Raw genomic sequence first — 11392 nt, forward strand, 5'->3', positions numbered from 1 at the left:
CCGGACCTGGGCCTAGGCCTGGGCGTTGTCCCTCAGCTCTTCAACTCAAGGCTAGCACTCTACCATGTGAGCCACAGCTCCACTTCTGGCTTTTTCTGCTTATGTGGTGCTGAGGAATTGAACCCAGGGCCTCATGCATGCAAGGCAAGCACTCTACCATTGAGTCACCTTCCCAGTTCCCTGGACAGGTCTTATAGACCATTTCTAGAATTGCCTATAACTTATTTCTATCATTGTTAGCCAGTATTGTTTCATAGAACAGAATACAGGAGATAAACAACTTAGAGGAGGAAAGATTTACTTACAGTCAGAAGTTTCAGTCAGTGGTCAGTTGACTCAACTAGTTTTAGGACTGTGACAAGGCAGTAGGAAGGACATGGCAGAGCAAAGCTGCTTACTTCCTGACAGCCTGGGAACAAAAAGAGAAGGACGAAGACATTGTAAAGGTAACTTTCAAGGATCAACTTCCTCTAACTAGGCCCTACTTCCACCGCTTCTTAACAGCCCATAAATTATGAATCACAAATGGAGTAATACATTCATAAGCCCTCAGGACCTAATCACCTCCCAAAGGCCTCAGTTCCCAACACAGCTATACTGGAGACGGTGTCTTCCACCCTTGAGCTTCTGGGGGACATTTCAGATCCAAAGTAAAGTAAAATGCTGTTTAGTAAGCCAGATAAACATAATTTAATGTCCACAAATTACCACACACCTTCTTATCATGATCATCTTATGCAGAGTTCAAGCATATAAAAATGATAGAAAAGTAGTCACACTGTTGATGAACAATGTACACAAACTATAAAAAGTAATATACCTTTTCATATGTTAAAATCTCCTTTTTGATTTTTTGCTTCCTATCTCATTTCCCCCCACTATTTTAACTTGTCAATGTTATTTTTTTTTTTTTTACAATTTGTTAACTTATATATCTAATCTACCCATCATTTCTAATACTGAAAGTATAAGTTATGTTAAAGCTTTTGGAGAATACTAATCCCCTTGATGTAATCTTTTTTTTTTTTTTTTTTTTACAAATTTGACTCCATGAAACTGAATTATCACCATGATTACTTTGTATGTAATTATTATAAATGCACATAAAAAGGTTGAAACTTCCTCAGTAAATGCAGCTATACCTTCTTTTCACTTCAACATTTGTGAAAGATAAAATTTCTCAAGAATTTAGCTCATTGAGCAACTGCATGTGCAGTGGTGACCATACTAGCTTTTTTGCTTGTTTTGTCCTAGTTGCAATTGAACCAAGGACTTGAATTTGCTGAGTAAGGTGTTTTACCATTACTATATAGTGATGTTTTTCATCACTATGGTTAGTAATTGTGTGTATCAACTTTGTAAATATAGACACCTGAAATGCCACGATGGAAAACCTATTCTTTTGATAAATTCAATCAAAAGCCATGGTGAGAAGGATAGAGATAAAGATCAGTGATAGAGCATTTACCTATCCTGTGCAAAGCCCAGAACTGAGATCCAGCACTGCAAAAGCAAACACATAATCTCACTATGGTGACACTTCTCTGTAATTTCAGCCCCTTGCTAGGAATAGGCATGAAAAAAATTATGGAGACCTTATCTAAAAAATAAAAATTAAGCCAAAAGGACTAGAGGTATAGCTGAAGTGGTAGAGCATCTGCCTACCAAGTGGGAGGCCCTAAGTCTAAACCCCAGTCTGGTACCTCCTCAAAATATAAGCAAGTAAACTGACATGATAGTGCATGGCTATCATCCCAGCACTTGGGAGGTTAAGTTAGAAGGGTCATTAATTTTTTGTCAGCTTAGACAAGATTTTGTAGCAAGATTCAATAAAATAAGTGTATCTCTCTCAAACAAATGAGGGAGAGAGGAAAGAAGGAGGGAAGGAGGGAGGTAAGTAGGGAGATGGGGGAGGAAGGAAGCAAGCAAGCAAGCAAGGAGGAAATAAAGAAATACTTTATTCTTTCCAGAATTATATTTTGGGGCTCTGGATCTTTCTAGATTTTAGATTTTAGGAATTTTGATCTTTCTGTATTTCAGTATTTTAGGATTATGGTACTTTAGATTACGTCTCTTGAGATTTTGACCCACACTGATTACTAAGATATAAATTTTTTTTGGCAGTTGGTATAAACTAAAAGTTTGAAAATAGAACCATCATGACCTTCCAAAGTTCCAGTCTCTCATGTGCTGCATTCAGAATTATATTCCTAGAATTCTCATTGGCCCTTCTGCTTTTATACTTACAGACATTCAATAATCCTGTAGTCCTGGGCACCAAAACAACTGAGTATATTTTGTTACAAATACAAATTACCCAGGCTCTTCCCAGATCTACCAAATATACATCTGGGGGTGAGGCTCAGGAATCTGTATATTAAATGAATACACTAAAGCCCGAGAAGCTCAATGCTCTGCTAATTTTAATTAGTTGCTTGTTGTTGGTTTGGGGGAAAGTGTTGTGGTCCTGGGATTAAACCCAGGATCTCACACATGCCAGGCAAGTATTCTACCACTGAAGTATTCTACCATCTCAGCCCTGCTAATTTAAGTATGACTAAAATAGGACCCACTTCCATTGACTATAGATACAAGCGCACTAAGATACAAGATAAATATGTTTCTGTCGGAGGTGGTTGGGGAAAGTTTGGAAAATTGAGATTAGAAGTGGGGGGGGGCAATTAATGATCATCTAAACAAAACTTTAGGTCCAACAGTTTTTTGGTTTGTTTTTGTCGGTCATGGGGCTTGAACTCTGGCCCTGGGTGCTGTCCCTGCACTCTTCAACTCAAGGCGAGTGCTCTACCACTTGAGCCACAGTGCCACTTCTGGTTTTCTAGTGGCTAATTAGAGATAAGAGTCTCACAGACTTTTCTGCCTGGGCTGGCTTTGAACCATGATCCTCAGATCTCAGCCTCGCAAGTAGCTAGGATTACAGGTGTAAGCCACCAGCGCCCAGCTAGATCCTACAGTTTTAATGGGTCTTGGTCAAGTTGAATATTTCAGGGCCTTCCTTGGATAACATTCAGTTCCCATTTGTTCTAGCTTAGACTTATTTGTAGACATATACCCCTTGGTTGATCTTTTCCAGGAAAGGCTCTATGATGATCATGTTCCTATTGTAGAAAAACTAAATGTTCAAAGAATTAATGTAGAAATACCAAGATGATTATTCATATTTGGCTCAAGAAAAGATATAAAAAATAGAGAACAATTCTACCTTAGGGTAAGAAGAAATGAGGGCCAGGATGTAGCTTAGTGGCAAAGCAATTGCCTAGCAAGTGCAACATCCTGGGTTCAATCCCCAGTACCAAAAAAGAAGAGACAAAAGAAGAAGGAGGAGGAGGAGGAGGAGAAGAAGAAGAAATGAGATGACTGCACATAATTGAGTCTTTGAGAGTGAATATACATTGTGTGTGCACGTGTGTGTGTATGTGTGTGTGTTTCTAGAGTATTTTCACTGGGCTCATTGTATTAGCGCAGCTTGAATGGTCCACTCAGTTATTTTAGCAAAGCACCTAAAAATGAACTGTCATATACCAACAAATAAAGTTTAAGTATAGGGGCTCAATAACTCCTGTTGGGGGCTGGGAAGGTGGCTCAGTGGTAGAGCGCTTGCCTTGCATACATGAGGCCCTGGGTTCAATTCCTCAGTACCACATGAGCAGAAAAAGTCGGAAGTGGTGCTGTGGCTCAAGCGGTAGAGCGCTAGCCTTGAGCTGAAGAGCTGAGGGACAGCGCCCAGGCCCAGAGTTCAGGCCCTACAACCAGGAAAATAAAAACAAAAACAGAAAAGGCTGGAAGTGGCACTGTGGCTCAAGTGGTAGAGTGCTAGCCTTGAGCTGAAGAGCTCAGGGACAGTGCCCAAGCCTAGAGTTCAAGCCTCAGTACCGACAATGACAATAAGAAGAACAAAAAAACCTCCTGTTTTTGCAAGCATTTCATATAGTTTTTGTCAGGCAAATGAAACTCTAGTCTAAAGGTGGAAAAGTTGAGGGGAAAATGTATATATATATGATATATATATATGATATATATGTATATGTAAAGGTGAAGGCAATTGTCCAACTGCCATTTCAACACAAATTTGTCCATTTGTATGATGTTTGCAAGTCAGATTATAGCATGATAAAGGAAGTAAGTAGAAGTGATGTGACAGGATTATTTTTGACTGTGTTTTTATCTGGTGCCAATGGATAGTAAAACCCACCTTCTTCAAATCATGCCAAGTAGAGCCAAGGCAATATGATTTCAAATAGGTATGCTCTACTTAGCTCTCTCCGGTAAACTGTGTGTATGATTTTTCTTCCATCCATTAAAATCCATCTCAAGCCATCTGGGGACTCTTTGTCTGCCTTTGCTGTGAGCTGAAGGATCCTAGTCCACTGTCTACATTGCCCACTCAATGTGGCTCTACTCCTGACACTAATTACACATATGTCCCAACCACAAGCCTTCTCTCCTTGACACTCCACCAACTGTTTCTTCACCCTCCTTAGATTTTAGAGACTTGAGAGAGGCCTTGAGGTGAAAGCAGCACGGATTTGTTTTCCTTCATCGTTCTCCCACAACTCCTTGGACAAAGATCAACACAGTTCCTGAGAACTTCAAAATCACCCCTTCCCAGTAGGTCACACTAACCTTTGCACCAGCTCCTTAGGTTGAGGAGGAGTTTTTGTTTGTTTTGTTTGTTTTGTTTTGTCTTTTCAAAATTTCTTTGTTTTCTCAAGGCCCTGTACACTATGACACTAGCACTTGACTAAAATTTCAAATCAACTCTCATTCGAGATCTGTCTTTGAATGGAATTTCTGAAAGACGCTGAAGAGTGAAGGCATTGGTGGCAAGCTGTCAGATGGGAGAAAATCCTGAAAGGTATATTCTGGGAACACTCTTAAGATGTAGATAGAGATGACGCCATTTATTGAGTACTTTTGTGCCAGTTGCTTTACACATACCCTACAACATCAGCGTAAGGAAAATCACCTGACTTTATAGCTGAGGAAAGGAGCTCAAAGAAGCTAAGCAGGATGCTAGGAGGCATAAAAATAGTGAGAGGAAAGAGAGAAAGGGGGGAAGGAGAAAGGGGAGGGGAGAAGGGAAAGGGGAGGGGAGGGGAAGGAAGATGAGAGAGGAGGGGGTTCTTAGGGTGATGCCTGGTCATCTCTAGTGCCTTTCTCTTACAAGCTCATCACTGTCAGATCAGGACAAAGGGCTCTGACAAAGCAAAGTAATTGAGATCCTGGTGGATCAAAAGTGTACTTCACTGTCCATTTTCAGGGAGCAGCAGAAGCAGAAGACCTGAGGGTAAGGGAAGCTTACAGAAACCTTGGTTCTTTTGTGTGGAAGTATGAAACATTTCAAATGTCTGCTACATGGAATTGTTTCTTGAGCCCAATACTCCCTACCATTTTGAAGACTCTCCCTAGCAAAATTGTTTTAGAAATAAATAAAGCTCAGATGCCACTTGCCCAATGTGGCTTTGGATTTTCCCTAGATAGCCTTGTTTTGAGACTTAAGAAGTAGAAAGTGGTAGATGTATAGTATTTGAAAGCCTACATTGTATATTGATAAGTGGGGACAAGAATCACTTTGGGAATCTATCCAATTCCAATGTTTTCTTTTGATTTCATTATAATGTTTTAGTAATGTAAGTGATGCACACAGGGACTAGAGAAAAGTTTGACAAAATTAATCATGTCACTGAACAGGTATTTCCTGTCCCAACTTTCCAGAGTAAGGTTCTTTGGAATATATGTATGTATCTCAAAGACCCAGATATATACATGAACTTACACCCTGATTCCCTGATTGCTTAATTTCTCTCTGATTCTAAAGGGAAACAGTCTCCTGGATCAAGAGTGAATAACTCCTTTTCTGCAAAGAGTCATTTTAAAATTAGCCTGCTTGCTAGGTGCTGGTGGCTTATCGCTGTCATCTTAGCTACTCAGGAGGTTGGGATTTGAGATTTACAGTTCAAAGCCAGCCTGGGCAGGAAAGTCTGTGCGATTCTTGTTTCTAATTAACTGCCAAAAAGCCAGAAGTGGAGCCACATAGACCACCAGCCTTGAGCAAAACAGCTCAGGGACAGTGCCCACGACCTGAGTTCAAGCCCTGTAGCAGGCATACACACAGAAGTTAGCCTGCTGTATTTGATCAAATGCTTAATTAGCTCATCCCTCATATAACGGCTGGAACCGGTTTCTTTGCTGAGGCAGGTGATGCTTGCTAGCATTGACAATGCTGTTACAACCACATTTTTAGGTCTCTGTCAGTATGGACTGCTGTTGCCTCTGTGATAGTGAATTTTTAAAAGAACTGCTATAGCAATCACTTGTTCCAAACACAAAAGCTTATTTCAACACATGTCTCCTCAAAGTGGGAGATTCACTATCAGTTATATGAAGTTAATATAATTCAAGCAGTGGGAGTTCGTTGAACCTTGATTTCAGCTCATCTTCACTTTACAACTGAATGCTTTCATGTTGTAGGTTATCAGCACATCAGCTGGTCTGTCACTGGCTCTAGGTGAGGGTTTGAGAAGTTTCCTTTTAGAAGTAGGGACCCTCCACTTTAGAGTTTTAGTCCCAGGTTATTGACTTTAATCACACAATAAGAATTTCAGGGTCAGAAAACATTACAGGAAGGAACAGGAGAAACTCTAGGGCTCCTTGGCACAGGCTGAAATTTTCTTAATAAAGACCCAGACACACAACAAATCAAAGAAAGGTTGGACAAATGGGATTGCATGAAATTGCAGAGCTTCTGCATGGCAAAGGACATAGCTAGCAAGATCAATAGAAAGCCCACGGATTGGGAGAAGATCTTCACTAGCCATACAACGGACAAGGGTCTCAGATCTAAAATATACTTGGAACTCAAAAAATTAAATCCCCCAAAAACAAATCCTCAAAGAAACAACCGCCCTATTAATAAGTGGGCTAAAGACTTAAAGAGAAACTTTTCTGAAGAGAAAATAAGAATGGCCAATAGACACATGAAGAAATGCTCAACTTCTCTAGACATAAAAGAAATGCAAATCAAAACAACATTGCGATTCTACCTCACCCCAGTTAGAATGGCTATTATCAAGAAATCTAATAACAATAGATGCTGAAGGGGATGTGGCCAAAAGGGAACCCTACTTCAATGTTAGTGGGATGTAAGCTTGTTCAACCACTTTGCAAATCAGTATGGAGGGTCCTCAAAAGACTCCACATAGAGCTCCCCTATGACCCAGCAATCCCACTTTTGCGCATTTACCCAAAGGATCATAAACAAGGCCATACTAACGCTACCAGCACAACTATGTTTATTGCAGCATTATTTACCATAGCTAAGATATGGAATCAACCCAGATGCCCCTCAGTAGATGAATGGATCAAGAAAATGTGATATATATATATATATATATATATATATATATATATATATACAGTGTGTGTGTGTATATATATATATATATATATATATACATATATATATATATATATATAATAGAAAGAATGATACCACCCCATTTTTTAGGAAATGGAAATACTTGAAAAAAAATTATATTAAGTGAAGTAAGCCAGGCCCAAAGAAACATAGGTTCCATGGTTTCCCTTACTTACAATAGGTAGTATATATGTATGACAAGCGGAAAAGGTCAAAAGCTATGGACATATGACCATATAAGCTGATGCTAAGTGAAATGAACCCCAAGTTAGGGACACAAGAGGTTTTATCTTTGTTGCTGTTATTTTTAATGTACTTATAATGTACTGTTTGATTTTTTTGTTTCTTTTGTATGTTCTTCCCCCATGGTATAACCTGTTTTCACTGTATTTGATTCTGGTACCTTGCATCTTGTATTTTTAATTTGGGGAGGAGAAGGGAAATAACAAAATGCTGAAATAAGGATACAGGTTGGCCCATTGTTACAATGATAGGTACAAGACATTATGTTAAAAATGAACTTTACATCTTGGGTGGCGGAGGTGGGGAGGGAAGGGATGGTAGTTGAAAAACGAGGGGGTAACAAAGCTCAATAGGAAATGTACTCATTACCTTACTCATGTAATTGTAACCTCTCTGTACAGTATCTTTACAATAAAAAATATATATATATTAAAAAAATTCAGAGCCAGATTCTGGAGGCTCACACCTGAAATCCTAGCTACTCAGGAGGCTGAGATCTGAGGATCACAATTCAAAGCCAGCCCAGATAGGAAAGTCTGAGAAGCTAATTAACCACCAGAAAACTGGAAGTAGTGCTGTGGCTCAAAGTGGCAGAGTGCTAGCCTTGAGTAAAAGAGCTCAGGGAAATTTCCCAGGCTGAGTCTAAGCCTACTGCTGACAAAATAAATAAAATAAAATAAAAAGAATTTCAGTACAACTCACAATGGTGATGGCAAGAAAACTTGATGGGGCTTTATTGAGTGAGAAAGCAAGTATGCAGGCAAGCAGAAAGGCAGAGTCACACTCTTAGCAGATAGTGTATGGATGCTCAGAGGGAGATAGGAAGCTTTTGACATCGGGAATACATATGATAAAAGGCAGGGTCTGACTTAAAGTTATTCTAGGATAAGTGTTTTTCTTTGTTCTCACACCTCACACATTAATCACTCTTGGTGTTATATTTTTAACACTTGGACTCAGGGTCTCCTAAGACATCTTTTCATTAAACTTTGATCATTTTGTATATATATATATGGATATCCCTTCAAAGAAAGGATGCATTTTGTCATTGAAAGACAGATTTCCATCCCTGAGATAAGTACTTTTTGCCAGGAGGAATTGTTTTCCCAAGTATTTCTTTAAGATGTCCTTGCTCAATTTTCTCAGCACACAAATTACGTTGGGCCATGAGGCAAGGTCAGATGGAGAAAGCTATTTTTATTCTTCCTCTTTCCTTGTAATAATATCACAGCTATGAAAGAATAGAAGGGTTAAAGCAAAGAAGTTACTGTTGGTGTGTTTTTAATAGAACACTCATTAAATCCAGTGTTTGTTTCTGAATTCCTGGCTGCTGTTTACTGTGCTTCATTTTCCCTAGTCTATCCTGCCTCAGTTCCACATTGAACAGTAGAGCAAAGATATTCAATTCCATCTGCTTATTTTCACATCCTTAAATCTCTCATTAAATGCTCCAATTAGTTTTATACATTCACTAGCATATGCAATATCATAGAAGGCATTTGTCCTTCCAGAGGGGGGAAATGCACTATATTATTTCTTTCAAGTTGTACTTTCCTCAGCCTTAATTTACCTTCAGATGATTTCACATTTGGAAGAAGGGAGGTGAGAAGCTGGTTGGAGCCCTAGAGTTTAACATTCTTTTCTAAGAGGAGCTTGGTAATGCCCAGATCACACAGCCACTTGCTATCACTGAATTCCCTGACAGGTTTTTCTCTTCATCTCCATGAACTATTTGACTTCATCCCAGAGTTTGTAAACCCTCATGAGTGTGATCTCACAACTCAGCTACTGCTGTTCACAGTGATAAACAACAGCACATGCTTAAGAGTCAAGATCAGTCACTAACTCCTTAAACCTGAAGTTGTTAGTCCCTCTGCTCTTAACAATGTAGCTCTTTTTATCTTTTCCTTCCTTCCTTCCTTCCTTGCTTGCTTGTTTGCTTGCTTCCTTCCTTCCTTCCTTCCCTCCCTCCCTCCCTCCTTTCCCTTCCTCCCTTCCTTCCTTCCTTCCTTCCTTCCTTCCTTCCTTCCTTCCTTCCTTCCTTCCTTCCTTCCTTCCTTCCTTCCTTCCTTCTTCCTTCCTTCCTTCCTCTTGTGTCAGTACTATACTGGGGCTTGAACTCAGGGTTTCTTACTTTCTCTTGGCTTTTTTTGCTCACCGCTGGTGCCCTATCACTTGTGCCATTCCTCTACTTCTAGCTTTTTTGCTGGTTTATTGTACATAAAAGTGTCAAAGATTCAGCCTCCCAAGTAGCTAGGATTACAGGTGTGAGACACCAATTCTTTTTAGACAACTGAAATTAAGCCTTTTTATAAACAACCACAACTGGAGCTCCATTTGTGGTAAGATCACTTAACTTTTCAAATGTTAGCTTATGTAGTTTTTTTCATTAATAAAACAAGTCCTCACTTCTGGTGATGCCATACATGGCTTCCAATGACAACCATTGCTCTTGAGTGTCAAACAGCCAGTTGGACAGTATTTATTATGTCTATTGATTTGTCAGAGAGGAGAAATTGAAACCTGCAGAATCCTCCAGGTATCTTTCAATGTCCTTTGTTAAGTCAGCAATCTGATGAGACACTTTTCTAAGATTAAAAAAAAACCCACTATAAACAACTTTACTTTGGTGCTCACAACTCCCTAGTAGCCACTATACACTCTTTCATAAACTCTCCCCTCTACATGAGACCTCACCTTCTTTGCAATTAGCTCACTCGCTACATAATCATCTAAATAATGTCTCCACCCCAAGGTCAAGTGAAAGCAGCTTGTTGTGATTTCAAACTCAGCTGAAGAGCATTGATTTTATCCAGATACATTGGGGCCTCACAATTCATTGAATTCAGCATGCTTCTGAGCTGTAATAACCTACAGAGTGGCTTGTTTTCTTACTGCTAATCATATCAAGTAGACACACATGTTTGCCCTTGAACTTCAACAACAACAAACTCATCATTTGACTATTTTCTTTGGGAAGATCAACACTCTGCATGGAGTTTTCTTTGTAGTCACCATTTTTAAGATGTCACATCTTACATCATCATGGATCTGGAACATAACCACATTCTTTTTTTGGGGGGGGGGGGTCCGGTTGTGGGGCCTGAACTCTGGGCTTGGGTGCTGTCCCTCAGCTCTTCAGCTCAAGGCTAAAGCTCTACCACTTGAGCCACAGTACCACTTCTGGCTTTTTTCTTTTTGCTTATGTGGTGCTGAGGAATCGAGCCCAGGGCCTCAGGCTTGCAAGGCAAGCGCTCTACCACTGAGCCACCTTCCCAGCTCCCATATCCACATTCTTATCAACTCTTGAGATCTTTTTCTGTGTAATTTCATAACTTGCAACTGAGATTTGTTTTTGTGAAGATTGGTGATTATGCTTGTGGAAAAGAGTTGGAGCGGAGTTATTGTTTGTGAACCAAGAAGTCAATAGCATCCCAGACAATTATTGGAGATAACACTATTGTCATGAGGAATCTCTTATTGCATCTAATTATTACCAGATCACTGTAGTTTCACCACAGTGTGGTAACAGTTTTGCAACATGTATACTGCTAGCCTGCCTTCACACTGGCTGCTCTTTGGTCACCAGAACATCAGGATATAGAACCTGAGTAGCCAAAGAGAACCAAATATTTCTGGCTTGTCATGTACAATGTGTCCTGTTTATCCCATAATGGATATTTATTGCTTGTCCCTCAAAAGTTACATTATGAT

The sequence above is a fragment of the Dipodomys spectabilis genome, unplaced genomic scaffold (assembly GCF_019054845.1).
Source record: "Dipodomys spectabilis isolate Male_0828 unplaced genomic scaffold, ASM1905484v1 ptg000140l, whole genome shotgun sequence".
Lineage (NCBI taxonomy): Eukaryota > Metazoa > Chordata > Mammalia > Rodentia > Heteromyidae > Dipodomys > Dipodomys spectabilis.